This window comes from Mauremys mutica, unplaced genomic scaffold (genome assembly GCF_020497125.1).
Source record: "Mauremys mutica isolate MM-2020 ecotype Southern unplaced genomic scaffold, ASM2049712v1 Super-Scaffold_100100, whole genome shotgun sequence".
Lineage (NCBI taxonomy): Eukaryota > Metazoa > Chordata > Testudines > Geoemydidae > Mauremys > Mauremys mutica.
This window is the reverse complement of record NW_025423267.1, coordinates 619,040-642,868: the sequence shown is the minus strand read 5'-3', so window position 1 is coordinate 642,868 and position 23,829 is coordinate 619,040. Positions and strand designations below refer to the sequence as shown.

Sequence of the window (23,829 nt, the reverse complement as noted above, 5' to 3'; positions counted from 1 at the left end):
GAAGGCAGCAGGTGATTCTAATTCCTTAGGGATATTCTGTGTGTTTGTCTGTGTGTGTGTGTGTGTGCAGGGAAGGAACATGCTCTATGCCCAGAGGCCTTTATTCCTCCAGGCTGCAAGGACAGAGGGGCTGTCAGGAAGTTGCCCCTTCAAACCCACACACAAAAAGGCCCTTCTGAGGAAAGGGAAAATCCTGAAGAGAAACAGTAACATCAAAGAGGACTCCAGCAAGAGAGTGTAAGATCTTGGGGAGTAGTTTATCACCTGACCAGGGACTTGAACCCTGGACCCTCAGATTAAAAGTCTGATGCTCTGCCAACTGAGCTAGCCAGGCTCACAAAGAACAAGACCAAGTTGGTGCAGAGGAGAAACTAGTCAAGAAAACAAGAGCGGTAAACAACAGGGGAAACCTGCTGCTCTCTCTGGTCCAGTCAACACTACGAGTTTATATCAAATTTAGCAGCGTTAAATCACATTAACCCTGCACCAATCCACACAACGAAGCTCTTTATATCGATATAAAGGGCTCTTAATACCGGTATCTGTACTCCTCCCCGACGATGGGAGTAGTGCTGAAATCGGTATTGCCATGTCGGATTAGGGTTAGTGTGGCCACAATTCAATGGTATTGGCCTCCAGGCGCCATCCCACAGTGCACCATTGTGACCGCTCTGGACAGCAATCTGAACTCAGATGCATTGGCCAGGTTTACTGGAAAAGCCCCGCGAACTTTTGAATTTCATTTCCTGTTTGCCCAGCATGGAGCGCCGATCAGCACAGGTGACCATGCAGTCCCAGAATCAAAAAAGAGCTCCAGCATGGACCGTACGGGAGATACTGAAGCTGATCTCTGTATGGGGAGATGAATCTGTTCTATCAGAACTCCGTTCCAAAAGACAAAATGCCAAAGCATTTGAAAAAATCTCCAAGGCCATGATAGACAGAGGCCACAACAGGGACTCAACACAGTGCTGAAACTTAAGGAGCTGAGATAAGCGTACCAGAAAGCCAAAGAATGAAATGGACGCTCACGGAGGGAGGGGCGACTGACGTCTGTAGCTGTCCCACAGTTCCCGCACTCTCCGAAAACCATTTGAATTCTTGGCTGAGTTCCCAAAGCCTGAAGGGTCAAAAATATTGTCGCGGGTGGTTCAGGGTATATGTGCTCCCCCCCCCACCCGAAAGCAAATGGAAAAAAAATGTTTCTCGCCTTTTTTCAATGTCAACGTATGTCTACTGGATGCTGCTGGCAGACGCGGTGCAGCAGCATCCCCTTCCCTTCTGGACGGCAGAGGTACAGTAGGACTGGTATCTGTCATCGTTGTCCCGTGAGTGCTCCTGGCTGGCCTCGGTGAGGTCGGCCGGGGATGCCAGGGCAAAAACGGGAATGACTCCCAGGTCATTCTCTTCTTTAAGCTTTGTCTCCTGGAGATTCAGTCCTGCCTGGAATATCATAGTAGCTGGAGACTGCCCTCCCTTCCCCACTTTGAGCTCTACTTGCAGAGGCAATAAAGTCTGTTGTTTCAAATTCATGCATTCTTTATTACTTCATCACACAAATGGGGGATAACGGTAGTCCAGGAGAGGTGGGAGAGAAGGGAAGCAATGGGTGGGGTTGTTGCAGGGGCACCGCCTAGAATGGCATGCAGCTCATCATTTCTGCTGGAAGTCTGGGGCTCTGACCTGGAGCCACCATTTGCCTGTCTGGGTCTTTAATTGGCTTGCCTGATAGTCTAGACAGGACTGACTCTCCATTAGACAAAACTTAAAGAAGGGAATGACCTGGGGAGTCATTCCCATTTTTGTCCATGCGCCCCCAGCTGACCTCACTGAGGCTGGCCAAGAGCACCCATGACAGCAACTGACAAACTTTATTAGAGAATATTTAAAAATAAACCATACAAAGTGTTTGAAGCATCAGTTATTGTGTCATTGGGGGTAACATACAGGTTGTAGGGGGATGTTAGCATTTTGGTATTGGACGGCATATACATACAGTATAACTTGTAACTATCATTATCAATTTACAAAGCAGCAGACAGTACAGTGCGCCTAGCAACTATCTTTGCTAATTTGCAAAAGGCAAGAGGATACTACTGTGTAGCACTGCAGTACCATGTCTGTCAGCACCATCCAGTAGACATACAGTGATGGTGAAAAAAAGGCTGAACGGGCTCCATGATTGCCGTGCTATGGCATCTGCCCGGGCAATCCAGGGAAAAGGGCACAAAATGATTGTCTGCCGTTGCTTTCACGGAGGGAGGATTGACTGACGACATTTACTCAGAATCACCCATGACACTGTTTTTGCCTCATCATGCACTGGTATCTCAACCCAGAATTCCAATGGGTGGGTGAGACTGCAGGAATTATGGGATAGCTACCCACAGTGCAATGCTCCGGAAATTGATACTAGCCTCAGTACATGGACGCACACTGCCAAATTAATGTGCTTAGTGTGGCCACGTTCACTTGACTTTATATAATCTGTTTCCAAAAACCGGTTTCTGTAAAATCGGAATAATCCCATAGTGTAGACATACCTTGAGACAGCTTTAGAACTCTCTACCCACTATACGGCCAAGAGACAGCAGCTGTCAGATCCTGTGTGGATTGTCTGATGTGCTTGGGGCCAAGAGCAAACTGCGTACCCCCTGCCAGAGCAGAAGTAAAAATAGGGGCTTCCCAAAAAATGGGAAGGGAAGAAGAGAGAAGCAGAGAGGCAAGTGGAAAAGGAAGAGAACATGCAGACACAGGACCCTACCTAAATTCTGAAATAGATTACAAAAAAAAAGAAAGAGCAGCATAAAGAAATTTAAAAAAATCTTTCAGTAAGTATTGAATTAGAAATGTTTAAAATACCATTTTCACACTACCTTTACTTTTCTTCTAAATTCTATCAAAACAAACTAAGACTTGCCACTAAACAGAACTGCACAAAAGCTTTAAATAAATTCAGATAACAGAAAAAAAACCCAAAACATTTATTTTTAAACTTGTTTTATAAGGACTAACCACTCAGTCTGTGTTCTCTTCCTCTCAGCTTCCCAAAAGGAAAGCAAGAACACTCATCAATAGCAGATAGCAGATGCATTAAAGCACCACTATCCACTCACTTCATGCTCAAAAGAGAACACTTTAACTCCTCATCGTGGTTAGCAAGGTCAGACACTTTCAACCACACTTCTCTAGTTACAAACTATAGAAATGATCCCTGAAAGTATAGTCTTAACAAAGCTGTGCTCAGCTACACACCCAGGCTAATGTGCGCAAGCTTTCTTCCCACGGTGAATGTTTTCATACAACGGGTTTCACCCCCAGAGAATTAAAGACCAAAAATCTAAAACCAGGTTCCCATTTCATTAAGCACAATTGAGACAGCTTTAGAACACTGTCCATTAGAAGATGTTTATGTCGCTATTTACAGAAACACACCTCCTGATTAGCATGTGGAGCTCCTAGCAACTAATCAAACCCTCTTGCTTTGCCATACCTCTCACAGGCTCTTCCGTACCACATGACAGCCTGTCAGGCACAGACAATCTGGACAGGTCAGCCCTTTCTAGCATGCTCCACAGCTGTTTCTCTCTGGCTTGCTCTCAAATTCATCTGCACTAGAAGTTTTTGCAGGGTTCTATGTTACCGGTGGTACCTGCACTAAATCAGTGGCTCTCAACCTTTAGAGACACCTGTACCCCTTTCAGGAGTCTGATTTCTCTTGCATACCCCCAAGTTTTACCTCACTTAAAAACTACTGGCTTACATAATCAGATGCAATATTTATAAAAATAAATCACTTGAATATAAGTATTGTACTTACATTTCAGTGTATAGTATAGAGAACAGTATAAACAAATCAATGTATGAATTTTAATTTGTTACGAATTTGCTAGTGCTTTCTATGTAGCCTGTTGTAAAACTAGGCAAATATCTAGATGAGTTGATGTACCCCCTGGAAGACCATTGGATACCCCTGTTTGAGAACCACAGCACTAAATCACCCGTACTTTTAGAACTGGTGCCACTTGAACCAAGGCATTCGGAACCATTTCAGTGCTAGTAGACAGTAGCAACACAGCTGCACAATTCCCACTTGGAAAGAAGATATCTTCTGGTCTGACCCTACCATTGTGAGCTGCATAGGCAACTTTCTCTGTGTTATCTGAGCAGAATCCACACACTATATACTACCTGTATGGCCCTGAGGATGCCACATCGGCCGCAGCTGCTGATTAGGCCACAGGTTGAGAATCACTAGTCTATAATTTTGCAAAGTCCATTGCCACAGGCTTTTTCCCCCATGTCTGCTGTGAGACAAGAGCACATGAAATTCATAGCAATATAAATATGAATGAAACCACCCAAATATATTTACATAAAAACTAGACAGTCTCATTTTAAAACAAAGAAAAACACAGGCCACACAGGGAGTGGGGCAAGAGTCTCCAATGATTTATACCCTCTCCTACCCGCCATTCAGCATAAGAATTAACCTAAATGGATCATGACTATTTACATAGAGCATCTTTCTGCTACAAAGCAGAATAAGACAAAAGGTTGAGGCTGTTCCCCTTCGCATTTGGGGAGGGAGGGGGGAGGAGTAGAAGGATTTAGATGCTCAATCCACTTCAGATTATGAAAGAAACCAAGCAGACTCATGATTTACTCAAAACCCACCCCAGCTAAAAGAAAACCAGACTATCTGCACCTAAGCGCTATACAAGTTTCTAAATAAAGCTATTATATCTAACCTTCCTCATAACTAGATTTCTGGTACACTACAAAAACTCCTTCTTTTATTCAGTATACAAAATCTAAGCACTCAGTCTGTGCTCTCCTCTCTCGCTTTTCCAACTAGCAGTCTATACAGTAACTCCTCACTTAACCTTGTAGTTATGTTCCTGAAAAATGCCACTTTAAGCAAAACGATGTTAAGCGAATCCAATTTCCCCATAAGAATTAATGTAAACGAGGGGGTTAGGTTCCAGGGAAATTTTTTTCACCAGACAAAAGACTGTGTGTGTGTATATATACACACACACAGTATAAGTTTTTAAACAAACAATTTAATACTGATACACAGTGATGATGATTAGCTCAGCTTGCTGAGACCCCAGCTGCTGCAAGCTCTCTCCCTCCTGAGCCCTGCTCTATGGAAGATGGGGTAAGCGGGGTGCAGGAGCAGGAGATAGGGGGACACCCTGACATTAGCCCCTCCCCCAGCAAGCAGGAGTCTTGGGGAGCAGCTCCAAGGCAGAGGGCAGGAGCAGCACATGGCAGGGAGACACAGCTGAACTGCAGGCAGCTGCTGCACAGGGAACTTAGGGGAGTGGGGTAGCTGATAGGGGGCTGCTGGTCCATCCTGGTTCCAAGCCCCCACCAGCTAGCTGCAACGGGCTGCTCTTTGTGAAAGCAGGAGACAAAGCAGGCGGCTGCCAAACAACATTAGAAGGGAGCATTGCACAACTTTAAATAAGCATTTTCCCTAATTGATCAGCAACATAACGAAACGTTAACCAGGACGACTTTAAGTGAGGAGTTACTGTAGGAGGGTTTAGGTCAGCTCAGCTACGTCTCTCAGGGGTGTGGATTTTTAATTTACCTCGGACAGAAAAAAGAGAGTAACAGAAAAGAGAAGAAATAAGATGGGAAGGAAAACACCCAGTGGGGCATGGGAGATGTTGACAGATGCAAATCCCTCATGTAAACCCCTCCCCCCCATGCCCTTCATTGTCTCCTCCACCCATTGCAGGGTTCCCCAGTCTTTCTCCATGGCAGGGGTTGTGTGTGTTTGATTCCACCCATAGCAAGGTCCTCCATTCTCCCCAATGGCAGGGGCTCTGTGTGAGCCGCTTTTCTCCCCATTCCACCCTCTACCCACTATAGGGCCAGGAGACAGCAACTCTCAGATCCGGGGTGGATTGTCTGATGGGCTTGGGGCCAAGAGCAAACTGCCTACCCCCTGCCAGAGCAGTAGGAGTAAAAATAGGGGTTCCCAAAAAATGGGAAGGGAAGAAAAGAAAAGCAGAGAAGAAAGTGGAAAAGGAAGAGCACGTGCAGACACCGGACCCTACCTAAATTCTGACACAGATTACAAGAGAAAAAGATATAGCAGCATAAAGGAATATTAAAAATGTTTTTAGTAAGTACTGAACTAGAAATCTTTAAAACACCAATTGCACACTAGGTTTACTTCTCTTCCAAATCCTATCAAAACAAATTTAAGTTTTGCCATTAAACAGACTATCAGCAAAAATTGTAAACAGATTCATGCAACAGAAAAACCCAAAAACATATTTTTCAATTTGCTTTGCAAAGTTTAACCACTCAGTCCGTGTTCTCCCTCTGCTGGCTTCCCCAAAAGAAAACAGGAAAAGTCATCAATAGCAAAGAACAGCTCCATTAAAACAATACTGGGTGCTTGCTTCACACTTAAAAGAAACAGTATAACTTCCCTGCTGGTTAACTAAAACAGACACTTTCAACTTAGATAATTTTTATCTCCAGGTTCCCAAGGCACAGACCAGGTTTGCATCTTGAGGCCAAAAGACCAAAAACATCAAGACACTTGATCATGACCTTGGATAGGCCAAGAGACTACTCACCCCATCTGCGCTCAAAGAGCCTACACTTCTTAATCACAAATTTTAGAAACAAACCCTGAAAATACAGTTTTATTCGGCTACAAACCCACAGTAATGCGCACACGCTTTTACCCCACAGTGAGTGTTTTCATACAGCGGGTTTCACCCCCAGCGAAGTAAAGGACACAAATCTAAAGCCAGGTCCCCATGTCATGAAGCACACTCGAGACAGCTTTAGCCCCCTGGCCATTAGAAGATGGTTATGTCGCTATTTACAGAAACACGCCTCCTGATTAGCATGCGGAGCTCCTACCGACCAATCAAACCCTCTTGCTGTTACTGCCCGAACCGGCCCCGCCTCTCACAGGCTCTGCTCTGCCACGTGCCGGTGCCGCGCCCGTTTCCCCGCAGGCGGAGCCCGGCCCGGCGCAGCTCTGCCCGCCCGGGGCTGCAGCTGCTTCCCTCCGGTTCCTCGGCACTAGAGACTTCGCGTGTCACGTGACCGGGGGCAGGCGCCGCCTCTGGCTGCTTCGAGACTGGAGCATCCCCGGGGGAAAACCAGATGGGTCATTAGTGCCCAGCAGCAGCCCCCACCCCCTCCACGCCCTCCCCCAGCGCCTCCTGCCCGCTGACAGGGGGGGAGGGAGAGGAGTTGAACGCGGGAGTGGGGCCTTGGGGAAAGGGGGGGTGGGGTGAGGTGGGGGCGGGGCCTGGGAGGAGCCTGAGGGTGGGCAGCCCCCCAGCATAGTGGAAACTCGGTGCCCCTACATCCTACTAGTGCAACCGCAACCAGGGCCGCGCAGAGCGGGGGGGGCAAGTGGGGCAATTTGCCCCAGGCTCCGGGTCCCGCAGGGGCCCCCACAAGAGTTTTTCGGGGCCCCTGGAGCAGGGTCCTTCACTCGCTCCGGGGGCCCCAGAAAACTCTCGCGGGGCCCGGGCCCCCGGAGCTTCTTCGCTCCCGGTCTTCGCTGATGGGGGGTCCTTCCTCTCCGGGATAGAAGGACCCCCCGCCACTGAATTACCGCTGAAGCGGGACCCGCCGCCGGAGTGCAGCCAGATCTTCGGCGGTAATTCGGCGGCGGGGGGGGTCCTTCTGTTCCGGGACCCACCGCCGAAGTGCCCCGAAGACCCGCGGTGGGGGCTGCACTTCGGCGGCGGGTCCCGCTTCGGCAGTAATTCGGCAGAGGGGGGTCCCCGCCGTGGGTCTTTGGGGCACTTTGGCAGCGGGTCCCGGAACGGAAGGCCCCCCGCTGCCGACTTACCGCCAAAGTGGGGCCCCCCGCCGCCGAAGACCCCAGGCCCCCGGAATCCTCTGGGCGGCCCTGACCTCAACCATTTAAATGCTGCAAAGCAGAGGCCGAGCAGCAGGATTTGGTTCAATTGCTGCTCTCAGCACAATTCCTCAACGCCGGGCACGGTGTATCCAGGAGACAGCAAGTCTCTAGTTTTGCAAGTATATTGCCACGATTTTCCCCCTTGAAACAACAGCACCCATAATTCATAGCAATCTAAATATCAATAACTGTTAGTGAGCCTAGCCAAATAGTCTTGAATGAAAGCTAGAGAGAGCTGCCATCGGAGTCACGTACTGTACACGTTTGCTTCCCTGGAGAGTGTTCGGTAACCATCTGTAGAGGTGTAACAGGTATTTAAGTACAGTCTCTTTCTCCTGAAAAGTGGGAAAAGGCAAAGGCTTAAAGCTGCCTGTAGGAGAATTTTCAAAGCCATACAAGTGATCTGGACACTCAATTCCCACTGATTTCTAAACTGGTTTTCAAAATCCCTCACCACAAACAAATAAAAAGAAAGGCTGAGTGAGCAAACCCCTCACAACAACGCATAGAAAAACTAAGTATTCTATAGATTTAGAAACAAAACCAGCTGTTATAAACTTCCCAAAGCATAATTTAAAAAGTCATATTTTAAAGCTTTTGCATTCATTGGTTTAATACAAACCCACCCCCCGCAAGTCTATGCTGTCTCCCCCCTGCTTCTCCAGCGGGAAGAAGCAGCGAGCATCAGCACCAGACAGCAGCTGCATTAGCAATCCCGCCTATTCGGTGCCTGATTGGAAGAAAACCTTGTAAAAATCGTCCTCCAACAATCTCTTTCGAAAGCACGTCTCTAGCTAAGCGCCGGCCATTTCTCCTGCACAGACACCTTCCCTACTGCCAGTCCCCGGCTACCCTGATTAACGTCGTAATGACTCGTTTTTTAAAACAAGTGGTCACGAAAGAAAATGGATCGTACCTTTTGCAAACAGCCTTTTTGTCAACAGATGGCCACGTTCTTCACTGAAGTGGGGGGAGCACACTTTGTAGTTTGTACAGGTTGAGTTTATTGCCCGCCCCAGAGGCTCCTAGCACCCCTCAGTTCCCTCCCACAAGCTCCCTATGTGCCCTCTCCCATCCCATTCTTTTTAGGGACTCCCTGAAATTCCCCCAGTCTCAGACCTTACCAGAGAATCTCTGCACCCTTATTCTCCCCATACCAAGTTCCCCACATTTCTTCCCACACCAAAGGCTCTGTTCACACCCACTTCCCCATGGCAGGGACTCTGTGTTTCCTCTATTCCCCCATGCCGGGGTCTTTGTGTGCCCTCCCTTCCCCCCATGCCAGGTTCTTCCAATCTCCATAGGACTAGGGGTCCTGTGTACCTCCACTTATCCCCTCGCTTCATTTCAGGGCCCCCATTCTCTCCACCACTGTAGAGACTGTGTGCACCCCTATTTGCCTCTTCTCCCCCATTCCTCCCTCCTTCCCAAGACAAGCTCTCCCAGTCCCCTTACCTGCCAGGGGTTCTGTGGGTCCCGTTTTCTCCTCCCCGACTTCCACCTTAGGCCTGTACTAAGGGCTCAGAGAGGCTCCGAGAAAGTTGCATACCAACGAACTGGCAGAGCATTAGGGGTAGAAATAGGGGCTACTCGAAACGGGGGAGAGGGTGGAGAAAAGAAGAAAAAGTGGAAAGTGGAGAGAACTTGCAGAATTAATATCCATGAGCCTATTACTTTAAACTAGAACGAGGGAGGACAAAAGAGAGGGACACTGCATTAAAAGGTGGACTTAGAAGTTCAAGCAATTAGAGGTTCAATTAAGCAACTGTTTACATAAAAACGGTTGTATTTTACACTGCCTTTTCTTCTTCATGCTATTGGAAAACTCGCTGAAAAACACCCACATCCTCCCACAATACAGAAGCAATAATATTAGTTACAATCACTACATCCCTTCTCTAAATATACACATCAGAAACAAAAGTTAAACACCAACTTCAAAAAATGTTTTTTAAAATAATTTATACAGTCTGTGTTCTTTCCCTTCTACCCCCCAGAGGGAAGAAAGAAAAATCATCAATAACAGACAACAACTGCATCAAAGCAATACTGCTTACTTGCTTTACACTCAGGAAAAAGCACTTTAACTCATCCTCGTAGTTAGGGAGACCAAGCACTTTGTGTTAAAACAACCTCCCACGGCTATAGTCTAACGTCTAGAGTGCCTATATTTAGTGGTTACAGTGTGTAATTTAATATATCAAATCTTCCTATGATCACAGAGACAGCGAGACTGACAAACAGCACACTGTATGCATGTCTCATTGTGGCACCTAACGTATGAAGAAACTTTTTTAAATGCCCTCTTTAGCTTCTGTTACAAATAAACGTCTTCCCGAATTTCACCAATCACTTTTTCTAACTAACAGAGGAACACCCCTTCAGCCAGTCAGATATTTCTTCCATAGCTCGTTCTCATAGAGGCAGGACTAACAAACTGGAACTGGCTCCGTAGGAATGATGCATCGGAACAGTTACGCACAAGCAGCAGGCATTGCAAGAGCCGAAGGTGCTGACGTGCTTCAGAAGAGATGTACACAGTAAGCAATCCGCTCTTAAAGCAATGACGTCTGTTCCCCAGAGATCCCTGTTAGGCCTGCTCTACACCACACGTTTATACCAAATTTAGCAGTGTTAAACCGAATTAACCCTGCACCCTTCCACACACCGAAGCCCTTTACCCCCAATCGGGGCTATTGCAGTTTGTGTATTCCTTACGCCACCCGACCTTAAACCGGCTGCCCAGCTCCCAATGGGGTCCAAACCCCAAATAGATCCCTTTTACCCTGTAGAAACTGTACAATCCTGTGACCAGGGCAGCGGCCTAGCAGCCTGCACTTCTGCCTGCCAGCGCGAGAGCGCGTAAGGCACTAATCTGGATAGTGGCGGTTGGGTGGCAGAGAGGTGAAAAAACCAGCAGAGTGGCGCAGCAGGAGTGTACTGGGCCCATAACCCAGCGGTCAAGGGATCAAAACCATCCTCTGCTACGTGTGCACTTGTTTCTTTTCCCTCTGGGCCTTCAAGCGAGCCGGTGACCAGCAGAGCACCAAGAGCCTAGGCCATGAGGCAAGAGGTGGCTGAGGCGAAGCGGCGGCCTGCCAGGGAGCTCCCCGGCACCTCTGGCTGCCTGGGCTGAAGGCAAGAGGCAGGCCTGGGTTTGGCGAGGGCCTCCTGTCCTGGAATGAGGCTGCAGTGCTTCCTGGTCCCCTTTTCCCACCCACACCAGCAGGCGGCTGCTGCGGGAGAACACGAGGGAGGCTCTGGGGGCGCTAGGCAGCGCTGTGTGTGTGGCTGTCAGGGGAAAGAGCCGAGGCTCCCGACTCGACCTGCCATTGACTCGCGTGTGTCTCTGCGCGCCGTCAGCCGGGGCGGGCCAGGCTGCGGACGTGACTCAGACTTGGCAGCATGGCCGCGCTTTCCTGACGAGGCATGAGGCAGGCCAAGAGCTCTGCACAGCGTGCAGGGAAGTGGGAGGGAGGCGTCTTTGAGCCGGCGTGTCTCGTCCGCTTCTCCCATGTCGCTTGGGCGGAGGCGGGAAGGGAGCGAAATGTTCCCATCTGAAAGTTTTTGTGCTCGGCCTTGAGGATTAAGCCTGAGCCTCCAGCACGGCTGCTGGCAGATGGGTTTCTGAATGGCATCCAGCCCGCTTTTTGGGCCATCAGCTGAAAGCACTGAGGCCAAGAGGGAAGGTTTTGAGGCAGCAAAAGGGGACCTTTGATGTTCCGAGCAGCTCTTGAGGAGCATGGAAGTAGCATAGACTCAACACCATTCCTGGGTGGGCGTGAACCACCATCCTTTTAGTAAACAGCGAAATGGGCTGACCCATTGGACCACAGAGTCACATACAAACAAGGATGTATTGAGCACAAAAGTCAGGAATCAGCTCAGGGTAGGGTTATACCATATGTGTGCAGTGGTGAGACAAGAAACAGCAAGGAATTGGACTGGCATGGAGTGAAACTGTATCTTATGTGTGCCTGATGACTGTACGTTTGAGGTAGTTCTGTGGGAAGGAACCGAAAAGAGCACTGGGGCTGCGGTATAGCGCTTGCATACACTTTCTTTGCCCTGTTTTGCTGTAAGAGTTAACAGTGAGAGATTGTTAGTCACAGGTCAGTGGGTGGGTTTATTCAAATTCAGAGTGTACAGGGAAACCAGTGAGAGGAAGGAGGCTGAAAGACTTCTCTGTCTTTGAACAGAATTGTGTGTTAATGGTTCTTGCTTTGAATTCCTCCATTGGAGTAATTTCGGGGAGGAGAGTGAGGCAGTGTAGCCCTCGGGAATAGTGCCAGAGGGGGTGATGGGCAGGGACTGGGGACGAAAGCTCCTCTGTGCAGCTGAGTGAGGGCAGTACCAGGGAAGGGGCATCTGTAAAAGTGGCCATGTGGAAGGTGGCAGGGATTTGGGGGCCCAGGAGGAGGTGCTTGATGTTCAGTGCCTTGGAGCAGCTGGACTTGGCCATGGTGGGTGTTCAGGAAATGCACATTAGCTAAAACAAATCCATATTAAAGGCTGCAGGATGGCAGCAGCAGAGGTGGGGAGCCTCCTTCTGCGTGATAGAGCTGGTTCCCCCTTCCGTTGCTGAGGGGAAGGTTGGTGCTTTGAGCCCACCCGGTGCTGGAACGTCCCATGGGTGAGATTAATAGGACTCTTGAGAAGAGAAGAGAAGAGAAGAGAAGTCTTTTCTATCCCTGCCTAGCTCCATTGGTCTCCTGTGGCCCTTTTGGCTCTCTGCTCCCCTGTTGGGGAGATGCAGAGACAAGCCCCCATCTGGGTGAGGCATGAGGCAGGCCAAGGGCTTTGCACAGCGTGCAGGGAAGTGGGAGGGAGGCATCTTCAAGCCAGTGTGTCTCATCCGCTTCTCCCTTGCCACTTGGGTGGAGGCAGGAAGAGGGCGAAATGTTCCCAACTGAAAGTTTTTGGGCTCGGCCTTGAGGATTAAGCCTGAGCCTCTGGCACGGCTGCTGGGAGATGGGTTTCTGAATGGCATCTAGCCTGCTCTTCGGGCCACCCGTTAAAAGCACTGAGGCCAAGAGGAAGCAAAATGGAGCCTTTGAGGCTCCCAGCAGGCCTCAGGGAGCAAGGAAGTAGCACAGACTTACTGCTGTCCTTGATGGGGCTTGAACCACCATCATTTCAGTTAACAGCCAAACATGCTGACCCATTGCACCACAGATCAGCTAGGCTGTAGTAAGTATAAAAGTCAGGAATCAGCTCAGGGTACGGTACAGCACATGTGTGCAGTGGTCAGGGATAAAAGTGACTTAAAGGACTTGCTAGTACTCCAGAGTCCAGTGGAGGGGATGGTTCCTCAACCGGAGGAGGTGTGGCCTCTATAGGAAGAGGTGGGGCTTTTAAATTCTGGGGCTTTTAAATTAGGATTTAAAGGGTTTGGGGATTTGGCTGAAGCTTGGAGCCGGGCCCTTTAAATCATCCCTGGAGCTACCAGCTGCAGAGGTGGCTGGGAGTCCTGGGGTTTGGGCAGGGGTGAAAATAATTTACATTTCTTACCCATATGGTCCAATCGCAAGCAATCCACCTCTCCTACGTACTTCATGGATCCCTCCCATTGCATGACATAGATAGAGAAAATAAAACTACTATTACTACTATCAGTACTGTCTGTAATAAAACTTTACTATTGGAATAAGCCTGAAAAAGTGAAAACTCACTGTCACATTTTTCTCTGTGTCTTCCCTCCTCCTCCAGCCAGGCTGCAGACACTAGGCTCCATGCTTTCTTCCTGTCTGGCACTGAGCAGAACCCCTGCTGTGGAGAGGAGGAATGCAGAGCCTTGTCTGCAGCAGAGAGAGAAGCCTGGTCTACACTATGCCTTTAAACCGGTTTTAGGAGCATTAAACCGATTTAAACGCCACACCCGTCCACACTAAGAGGCCCTTTATATCGGTATAAAGGGCTCTTTAAACCGGTTTCTGTACTCCTTCCTAACGAGAGGAGTAGCGCTAATATCGGTATTACCATATCGGATTAGGGTTAGTGTGGCCGCAGATCGATGGTATTGGTCTCCGGGCGGTATCCCACAGTGCACCACTGATTGCTCTGGACAGCAATCTGAACTCGGATGCAGTGGCCAGGTAGACAGGAAAAGCCCCGCGAACTTTTCAATATTTCCTGTTTGCCCAGCGTGGAGCTCCGATCAGCATGTGTGGTGATGCAGTTAAAAATCAAAATAAAGAAAGAGCTCCCGCATGGACCATGCGGACGTGATCGCTGTAAGCAGGGCCGGCTCCAGACCCCAGCGCGCCAAGCAGGCGCGTGGGGCGGCCCTTTCCTGGGGGGGCGGCATTTGGCTCCGGCGGACCTTCCACAGGCATGCCTGCGGGAGGTCCACCGGAGCCCGGGACGAGCGGACCTGCCACAGGCATGACTGCGGCGGGTCCCCTCTTCCCGCGGCTCCGGTTGAGCTCCCGCAGGCATGCCTGCGGCAGCTCAAGCAGAGCCGCAGGAAGAGGGGATCCGCCGCGGGACCGGGGAAGGGCGGCGCAGCACGCCGCGCTGCTTGGGGCGGCCTAATTTATAGAGCCGCCCCTAGCTGTAAGGGCAGGCAAATCTGTTCTATCAGCGCTCCGTTACAGAAGACGAATTAAAAAACATTTTTAAAAAATCTCCAGACAGACGCCATAGCAGGGACTCAGCGCACTGCTGCATGACAAGCGTAACGGAAAGCCAAGGAATCAAATGGATGCTCATGGACTGGAGGACTCAAGCTATCCCACAGTTCCTGCAGTGTCTGAAAAGTATTTGCATTCTTGGCTGAGCTCCAAATGTTTCTAGGGTCAAACACAGTGTCCGCGATGGGTCAGGGCATAACTTGGCAATTTACGCAACCCCCCCCACCCCCAGAAGTGAAAGGGAAAACAATCCTCTGCTGACTCTTTTTCATGTCACCCTATCTTTACTGAATGCTGCAGATACATGCGATGCTGCAGCACTCAACACCAATATCCTTGCTTCCCGCCCCACCATGGGTAGCTGATGGTGCAATAAGACTGATATCCATTGTCATCATCAGTCTATTGGCACATGGGGCAGTGCAAAAGGATTGGTAACTATGATGACTAGCATCAGCGAGGTCAATCAAGGGTGCCTGGCCCTAATTTTTCCTGATAGATGGTGCAGTATGGCTGGTAACCATCCTCATTGTAGCAACAGGGGGCTGAGCTCCATCAGCCCCCACCCTTCATGTGTAAAAAAAAGATTCAATTGCCCCTGGACTAGGAGAGGGATGCTGGGCTCCTCTTCTACACACTCCTTATTGTCCTGTCTGGACTATCATAGCAGCTGGAGGCTGCCTTCCACTCATTCTAACAAAATGTGTCTTATTCCTGTATTCTTTATTACTTCATCACACAAGTGGGGGGGGGGCAATGCTATGGTAGCCCAGGAAGGCTGGGGGAAGAACGGAATCAACAGGTGGGGTTGTTGCAGGAGCACCCCCTGTGAATAGCATACAGCTCATAATTTCTACAGGGTCTGACACAGAGCAGCTGTGCTCTCTGGTTTTATGATACAGTGGTTCTCTAGTACACTTGCCCATATTCTAAACAGGACTGATTTTATTTTTAGATACCAAAAAGGAGGAATTGACTCAGGGAGTCATTCCCAATTTTGGCTTTTGTGCCCCTGGCTGATTGGTCAGGGGCACTTATGACAGCAGCAAATGGCACAGTGCAAAAGGACTGGTAACCATGACCATCTTATTACCAATTTATGGTATGGTAGATAGTACAATATGGCTAGTAACCATCTCTGCTGTCATGCAAAAGCAAAAGCATGCTTCTATGTAGCGCTGCTGAATCGCCTCTGTGAGCGGCATCTAGTACACATACGGTGATAGTCACAAAAGGCAAAACAGGCTCCATGATTGCCATGCTATGGCATCTGCCAGGGCAATCCAGGGGGAAAAGGCGCGAAATGCTTGTCTGCCGTTGCTTTCCCAGAGGAAGGAGTGACTGACGACATTTACCCAGAACCACCCGCGACAATGATTTTTGCCCCATCAGGCACTGGGATCTCAGCCCGGAAATGCCAAGAGGCTGCGGGAACTATGGGATAGCTACGGAATAGCTACCCACAGTGCAACGCTCCAGAAATCGACGCTAGCCTCGGACCGTGGATGCACACCACCGATTTAATGTGTTTAGTGTGGCCGCGCGCACTCGATTTTATACAATCTGTTTTGCTAAACCGGTTTATGTAAATTCAGAATAATCCCGTAGTGTAGATGTACCCAGAGAGAGAGAGAGTGAGTGAGTGTGAGTACAGTACAGTAGAGTGAATTTTCCCCTTCCACCTGCTTTTATTAGCTCTGGATTTAAGATGTGCAGCCAAATGCTTGTATTTGTTGTGTATATTAGTATTGGAGAGATTCCCCTCATCCTGGGGGCAGAAGAGGACTGCCCCTGCCATGGTCAAACACACTCTCCTCCCTCCCCCAAGCTACTGTGAGTGAAATTAACAAGAATGCCAGAAACCGCTCCTAACCCCGGGGGCTGAATGGCTCAGGGAACAGCTGAGTTTAAACTATTCTTATGCAGGGGGCAGGCTTCTCCCTCCCTCAGCCAGTCTCCTTTCCTTACCGGTCCTCCATACCGGCCCGTACCTGCTTACTTTCATCTCTGGCAGTGGTTAGACAAGAAACAGCAAGGAACTGGACTGGTATGGAGTGAAAGTTCTGTGGGAAGGAACTGAAAAGAGCACTGGGGCTGTGGTATAGCGCTTGCATACACTTTCTTTGGCCTGTTTTCCTGTAAGAGTTAACAGTGAGAGATTGTTAGTCACAGGTCAGTGGATGGGTTTGTGCAAACTAGGAGTGTACAGGGAACTGTCTTTGAACAGAAGGAAGGAGAGAAACCGGCAAGAGGAAGGAGGCTGAAAGACTTCTCTGGCTTTGAACAGAATTGTGCATTAATACTTCTTGCTTTTAGCTGATCTCACTGAGGTCAGTTGGGGCGCCTGGACAGACATGGGAATGACTCAGCCAGGTCATTCCCATCTTCTGCCAAGCAATCAGAAGATGACAATGGCTAGTAGTTGTACTGTACTGTTTGCTACCAGCCTAAGATATAAAAGCTAGATGGATCAAAACAAGAAATTGACCTCTTTTGTTTTGTGAAATCAACGGCCTGCTAAACACAGGGTTTTGAGTTCAATCCTTGAGAGGGCCATTCTGTGTGACAGTTGTTTGTGTTTCTCCTTGCTGCAAAGCCACCCCTTTTGTTGATTTTAATTCCCTGTAAGCCATGCCATCAGTCGCCCCTTTAAGAGCCCTTTAAGTTGAAAAAAAGGGCTTCGTCGTGTGCATGGGTCTAGGGTTAAATGGCGGTAACACTGCTAAATTCGACCTAAAGTCATAGTGTAGACAAGGCCTCAGAGGAATTTTATAGCTTCTGGCTGGCAGGGTGTCCAAAAAAAGGGAGCTACCCACCCACCCTTTCATTGATCACACTTGGTAACTACTAAGCAGAAGCACAGAATCATAGATGGATTTGCTGAGTCTCCTGCAGGCCTTCCTAATGGCACAGCAGGGCTGCTCTTGGTTCTGCACAATGTTGTTTCGTTTAGCAGTGACTGTGAAGCGACTTCCAGCTATTTGGCCGTGGGAACTCTGGTATTAAGTGGACACCCTGTCTTAGCTGTGTATGGCTGTATTGCTTGTAGATTTATATATTTTGTATTGATGTTATCAAATGGAGTATTTTGTAGCTGTCTGCTATAATTTGTTTAACTTATACAAAATATGAATATGCTCCCTCAGACTTAACCACCCGCCTTTCACACACTCCCTGCTCCTCACTCTCTGGGGTTGGAACAAGCCACCGGCATGTGTGTCCATTGGATTATTTTTATTTAATTACTTCTCATTGTTAAATTAATTATGAGTGTTTTTAAAATTTCATTGCAGTGCGATTTCTTCCTGCCACTGTCACCTGGCAGCTCAGGGATGTGAGATTCTCCTCCATTGCGTTTCTGCCCACGGAACAAGAAGAGAGACCACATGTCAGTACTTTTGGAAATAAAAGCAACCTGGAAGCAAACCAGCTGTCTCCTCCATGTGCAGTTTGCGTCTCTTTTGCAGCAGTTGATGTGTGTGCAGGGGCACTGTGTGCTCACATGGGAATTCACCACCCTTGGTGCAGGATTTGACTTGTTCCTGGAGTGAATGTAGCACTGTGGAGTGTCAGGCACAGGCTGCATGACCCCCTCCATTTATCCTTGGGGCAGATACAGCCCAGGCAGCGCTAGTGCAACCTCCCCTCCACCATCATCTTCACAGCCCACCTGTCAGGGCAGGAGGGGAATGTTGCTCCATGGATCCTGGCTCTCAGATGGGGCTGCCCTGGGATGGGGGTGGGGTTGCATCCATTAGGTCACCAGACTGAGCCTTCTAATATCCTTGGTGATTGTTCCCAAGATCCAGGACTTTGTGCTCAAACAAACAAACAAACATCTCCCTGGTTGAAAATAAAGCCCTTTCCTTGCAATATACAGGGAAGAAGCAGATTCTCACCCCAGATGGGACTTGAACCCACAATCCCTGGCTTCGGAAGCCAATGCCTTATCCATTAGGCCACTGGGGCCCTGATATATAGCTGCTGAAGAGATGGAAATTCCCTCTCATACATGCACATTCCTCGCATTTGCTTCAACACCAAATAGCCCCTTTATGTGCCTTACAGAAACATCTGCATCCCCTGGCAGCGAGGCACCTGGGCAGGTCGCTGACAGAGCTGAGCACCACCTTTCTGCCAGCCATCTTTAGAGAAGAACCCCGCCCTAGAGTCACCCCTCCCTCCTTCAGCGCCTCCACGGCTGTGGCTCTGAGTGGCAGTAGGCTGATTAGGGGGCGAATGTGGGGCTGGAAGGGGGGTGAGGTCAGCCTGTAAGGAGTAACCAGGTGGGGCAGACCCAGGGGGAGGCTGTGGGCTGCTGGTCGGTTGTTGGGATCCGAGCTCTAGATCAAAGTTGCACAGTGACCTGACACCCAGGGTTATAAGGCCGACACAGTGACCCCCTTACTGGCCTCGGTGACCCCCAAACCCTTGTTACTAAGGGCATTGAGGAGTCTCTGTCCCTTAATAACTTCTGGGAGCTCCCCAGCAGGCTGCGGGCGTCAGCCACCTCCTGCCACACAGGTTAGACTCTTGGCGCTGTGCCGGCCACCCCCTCGCTTGCAGGCCCAGTGTAAGAAGAAGGAGGCCCGGTGCTGGCAGAAGAGGGTTTTGCTAAATCGACCTCTGTGTTAGGGCACAGGACGCTTCCACTGTGTCCCTCTGCTGGCTTTTCTTCAGCAGCGCCTAGCGGCCCTGGCTCCAGGCTAGTGCCTGGTGAGCTCTGGCACTGGCAGGAAGCGCTGCAGGGTGCTGGGCAGCGGCCCTGGCAAACCAGCTGCTGGTAGGTGTCTCTGTGGTATCATGGGTCAGTGAGTTCAGCTGTTAATGGAAAGGAGGGGGGGTTATGCTCCCCCAGGGATGCCACTGAAGGCTCCTTGTGGGCTCCTCAAGGTCTGCTGGGAGCTGTGATGTTCCCCTTTTGCCACGTTGAAGGCTCCCTCCTGGACACAGTGGATTCACCTGATGCCTACAAGAGTGTGGGGGCTGCGCTGCAAAAGCCCATCTCCCAGCAGCCACGCCAGAGCCTCAGGTTTAATCCTCAAGGCGGAGCGCAAAACCTTCAGCCGGGAACATTTCGCTCCCTTCCTGCCTCCGCCCAAGGAGCAAGGGAGAAGCGGAGGAGACAGGCCAGCTCAAAGTCGCCTCCCTCCCACTTCCCTGTACCTGTGCAAAGCTCTTGGCCTGCCTCATGCCTCGTCAGGAAAGCGCGGCCATGCGGCCCAAGCCTGAGTCACGTCCGCGGCCTGGCCCGCCCCGGCTGACAGCGCGCAGAGCCAGGCGAGTCAATGGCAGGTCGAGTCGGGAGCCTCGGCTCTTTCCCCTGACAGCCACACAGTGCTGCCTAGCGCCCCCAGAGCCTCCCTCGTGTTCTCCCGCAGCAGCCGCCTGCCGGTGTGGGTGGGAAAAGGGAACCAGGAAGCACTGCAGCCTCATTCCAGGACAGGAGGCCCTCGCCACGCCTAGGCCTGCCTCTTGCCTTCAGCCCAGGCAGCCAGAGGTGCCGGGGAGCTCCCTGGCAGGCCGCCGCCTCAGCCAGGAAATAAGGAAAAGGCGATGAATGAAGAAGTCAGGAAATAACAAGGAAATGAAGAGGTTTGTCGAATGGGTTTCTGCCCGATTTACCATCTTCTCAGCTACCAATCAAAGTTAAAGACCTAAAGTCGACCTATCGGCATAAGTATAGATGGTTAGATGGGAATTAAAAGGAGCTGCTGTCACAAGTGTTAGGTGCCTGCAAGCAGCATGCAGAGCGTTTAAAACCACCGCAATTAGAGGCTCAGATGAAACGTTTGCCCTAAATCAGAAACGACAATAGGAGGACCAGCAGAAAGCCACTCTAGGTAAACGTCAGAGTAATGGAGGCCATTAGAGGCAAAAAGTCATTCCTCAAAATTTGGAAATCAGATCCTAGTGAGGATAATAGGAAGGTGCACAAACTCTGGCCTGTTAATTGTCAAAGTCTAACAAGTCAGGCCAAGAAAGAATCTGAGAAGCAACATGCTAAAGACACAAAAGCTAAGCATAAATCCGGTCAGTGCGAGTCCTGGTCTGTCCCCGCAGAAAGGTGAACCACTTCTGTGGCTGGAGTGAGCTCCTCTAAGCCGACCTCACTACAGACCTGTGCCAGGTAGTGCTCATTGTAAAAATGTTTCCTCTGAAGGTTGGGAAAACAGGACCAGCAGTGCTCAGGCTGGCTGACAATTAAAATCCCCCCAACAACAAACATCATGCAGTCCAGAGGAAGGGAGCCTTTGATCTTCCCTCTCATGCCTTAACTGGGGACCATACACACTAATATAGCCTTAACCAGTGCCACAGAGCACAAAGCCCACCAGTAATGCCCTCCCTGGTCTAAGTTCCACCACCTTCTGTACTCGCACCGTGAATGTGAAGAACAAGACTCCAGCCCCATCATTCTTCCCTGGCCAGGAGGCCCTTCCTCCAATCACCCTCTGCCTATTGAGCTACCCTAAAGTCATGAATGTTCATTTCCTGACCACCCACCATGGCCAAGTCCAGCTGCTCCAAGGCACTGAACAGCAAGCACCTCCTCCTGGGCCCCCAAATCCCTGCCACTTTCACAGATGCCCCTTCCCTGGTACTGCCCTTGCTCAACTGTGCAGAGGAGTTTTCATCCCCAATGCCTGCCTGTCACTGCCCAGCAGCCCTCTGGCACCATTCCTGAGGGCCACCATGTTCGGAAAGACAGCTCTCATCTCTCAGGGGCCCCATGAGAATACAGTATTGCAACTTTTTTAATGGAAAGGGCCCCCAAAATTGCTTTGCTCTAAGCCAGCCCTGCTCACCTTGGATGCAGGCACTACTGTGCTTCCAGAGAACAAGCTGCTAAAGGACTTGCTAAAGCCTGGGGTTGAACCAAGGACCTTTAAATCTTCAGTTTAACACTCTCCCAACTGAGCTACTTTGGTAGCTGCTTAAAAGTATTTTGGCCTGCTGCTTCTCTGCTCGGGATGTTTTAGCAGCCGTTGAAAAGCAGGTAGGAAAGCAGGGCCAGCCCCCGAGTGGGGCCTCTGACCATTCCCACTCAAGGGGCTCCTTTTGGCAGTGGGGCAGGAGATATTTCCCACAAGAGGCTCCTACGCTGCCTCATCCCCCAAGACCCCTCCTCCCGCTCACTGGTCTCCGTCCCCTCCCCCCCTCACTCGCCCTTACGGTCATTACAAAGTGGCAAGGCAGAGCCCTCCCATTTTTAAAAGCCCTGGAGTGTTGTTCCCCCCTGTTCAGGCACCCCTGGGGCCCTGCACTTCACACAGCTCTCCCTGATTTCAGCTGTTAGTGAGGGAGCCTCACTGCTAGCGCAGACTGGGCAGTTTCTTGCATGAGAGACACTGTCCCAAAGCAGGACTAATGCTTAGAGCTGGTTATCAGTGATTTCAGATCTGTTGGTCTGCAGCAAGACTCTCCATAGAGTCTTAACCAGCTCTGTTATTACACAGGGAAGAACAAAAGGGTGAAATGGTGCCTGGAACCCTTAAGAAGAATCCACCCCACCAAATACAACACTTGCAGGTGCAGGAAGGAGATGGGGTCACTATTCACATTCTGACCTCCACTGAGAATGTTTTGGAGTCACTCCTCACCTTTAGCAACCTAGGGAACTGGAAGAAGAGCAGTGAACAGGTGCTCCAGTGGCACAATTGGTTAGCACACAGTACTTAGAGGGCAGGGCTGAGGAGCTATGCTGAGGTTGTGAGTTCAAGCCTCACCTGGAGCACTGGTTTTCATTAACCAAGTGGCTTCACCCCCTCATTCGGCCTTGTGGAATGTAAAATTCCAGCCCTGAGGAGGGAAGGAGTCAAAAATGCCCCCTTCACTTATTACCTCCTCTCCAGAGCACAGGTCAGAATCTACAATCCTTTCTCCCCCACCAGCCCCTGTGCCAGGATCCCTCAAGCAGAGCCTGGAGTCCTGCCCCTGGCGTCTGTACTATTGACAAACACTAAGTGACAGGGACAAAACACTCAAATCCCGCCTGCTGCGGGGAGCCAGGTTTGCTCTTCAAATTCTGTCGTTGGTACATTTCCAGGCCTGGGAATGTCCCACAACAGCATTGAATGGGAAGCTGCCTGCAGAACAGTTACACTGCACAGAGCTCCTGTGGAGGAGGGGTGGGAATTAGTAACATTTTGAGGATCGTTTGGGAAATGAGCCTTTGCTGACAAGGTTTGTCTCTGTTCATATTTCATCTTCAGGTGTTATGTTGAGGGATCTTTAGTACATTTTTGTGAGGTTAATAACTATCTCCTCAACTTTATTTACTCAACTTAAAAATTGGTGTCACTTGATTTTTGCATCTCCCTGTGAAAATACAACTGACACTTGTGGCTTTCTACAGGGGGTCATGATGTTGATGTTGGGGAATTCAGTCTCTGTACTTCTGGGGGGAGTGTTGCTTTTTTACAGCTGGCACACCCGGCTGTTAGCTGCACCCACTGTCCTTGCCAGGGGCCCCTGCTGAACCCTGGGTGGCTGCACTGCAATGCTGGGGTGACTCTGCAGGTGGAGAAGCTGCTGTGGAGCAATGTAGAGCAGGTGCAGGAAGGAGATGGGGTCACTATTCACATTCTGACCTGCACAATTTTCCAAATTTGGGAATAGATTCATAGACTTAAGGTCAGATGGGACCATTATGATCATCTAGTCTCACCTCCTGCACAATGCAGGCCACAGAATCTCACCCACCCACTCCTGTAACAAACCCCTAACCTATGTCTGAGTTATTGAAGGCCTCAAATCGTGGCTTAAAGGCCTCAAGGTGCAGGGAATCCTCCAGCAAGTGACCCCGTGCCCCATGCTGCAGAGGAAGTCAAATGTCCAAGAACAATTCTAGGGGAAGGTGAATGCAGAGCAATGACACTGGAGATGCCCAGACCTCCAATGGGGGCAGCGTGGAAATTAATAATGGGAAGGTCATTTGCAAAATTAGTCGTCACTGACAAGATTTGTCTCTGTTCCTATTTCACACTGTGGTGTTAGTTAGAGGAATCAGGACAGATTTTTACTATATTAATTAAACACTTAATTTTGTTTAACCAAGCCAAAAACTTAGTGTCACTTATTTTTTTCTCTGTCCTAGCAAGAATGAATTGAATGTTGTGACTTTCTGGAAAGTGCAGCGAGATTAAATGTGGGGAATTCAGTCTCTGTGTTTGTGAGCTGATGTTTTCCTCTCACAGGTCAGTGCCTGCATTGAAATACCAAGAGGGATCTAAGGGCTGGTGTACGCTGGGCACTTAACTGGCAGAGCGATGTCTC

The 23,829-nt window shown here is 49.7% G+C and overlaps 4 non-coding genes and 2 pseudogenes across 4 annotated transcripts; 1 reads left to right on the top strand and 5 right to left on the bottom strand.

Moving 5' to 3' along the window:
- Positions 1-261: 261 nt before the first annotated feature.
- TRNAK-UUU lies at positions 262-334 on the bottom strand. Its single transcript has one exon. It is a non-coding gene; the product is annotated as a tRNA-Lys (tRNA).
- Positions 335-3,013: 2,679 nt separating this feature from the next.
- Positions 3,014-3,230, bottom strand: LOC123359046. Its single transcript, XR_006575814.1, has one exon. It is a non-coding gene; the product is annotated as a small nucleolar RNA U3 (small nucleolar RNA).
- A 3,092-nt stretch (positions 3,231-6,322) lies between these two features.
- Positions 6,323-6,501, bottom strand: LOC123359052 (annotated as a pseudogene).
- A 3,379-nt stretch (positions 6,502-9,880) lies between these two features.
- LOC123359051 lies at positions 9,881-10,070 on the bottom strand (annotated as a pseudogene).
- An 8,376-nt stretch (positions 10,071-18,446) lies between these two features.
- Positions 18,447-18,519, bottom strand: TRNAR-CCG. The gene has a single exon. It is a non-coding gene; the product is annotated as a tRNA-Arg (tRNA).
- Positions 18,520-22,196: 3,677 nt separating this feature from the next.
- On the top strand, positions 22,197-22,288 carry TRNAL-UAG. Its single transcript is given in 2 exon segments — positions 22,197-22,234; positions 22,253-22,288. It is a non-coding gene; the product is annotated as a tRNA-Leu (tRNA).
- The last annotated feature ends 1,541 nt before the right edge of the window (positions 22,289-23,829 follow it).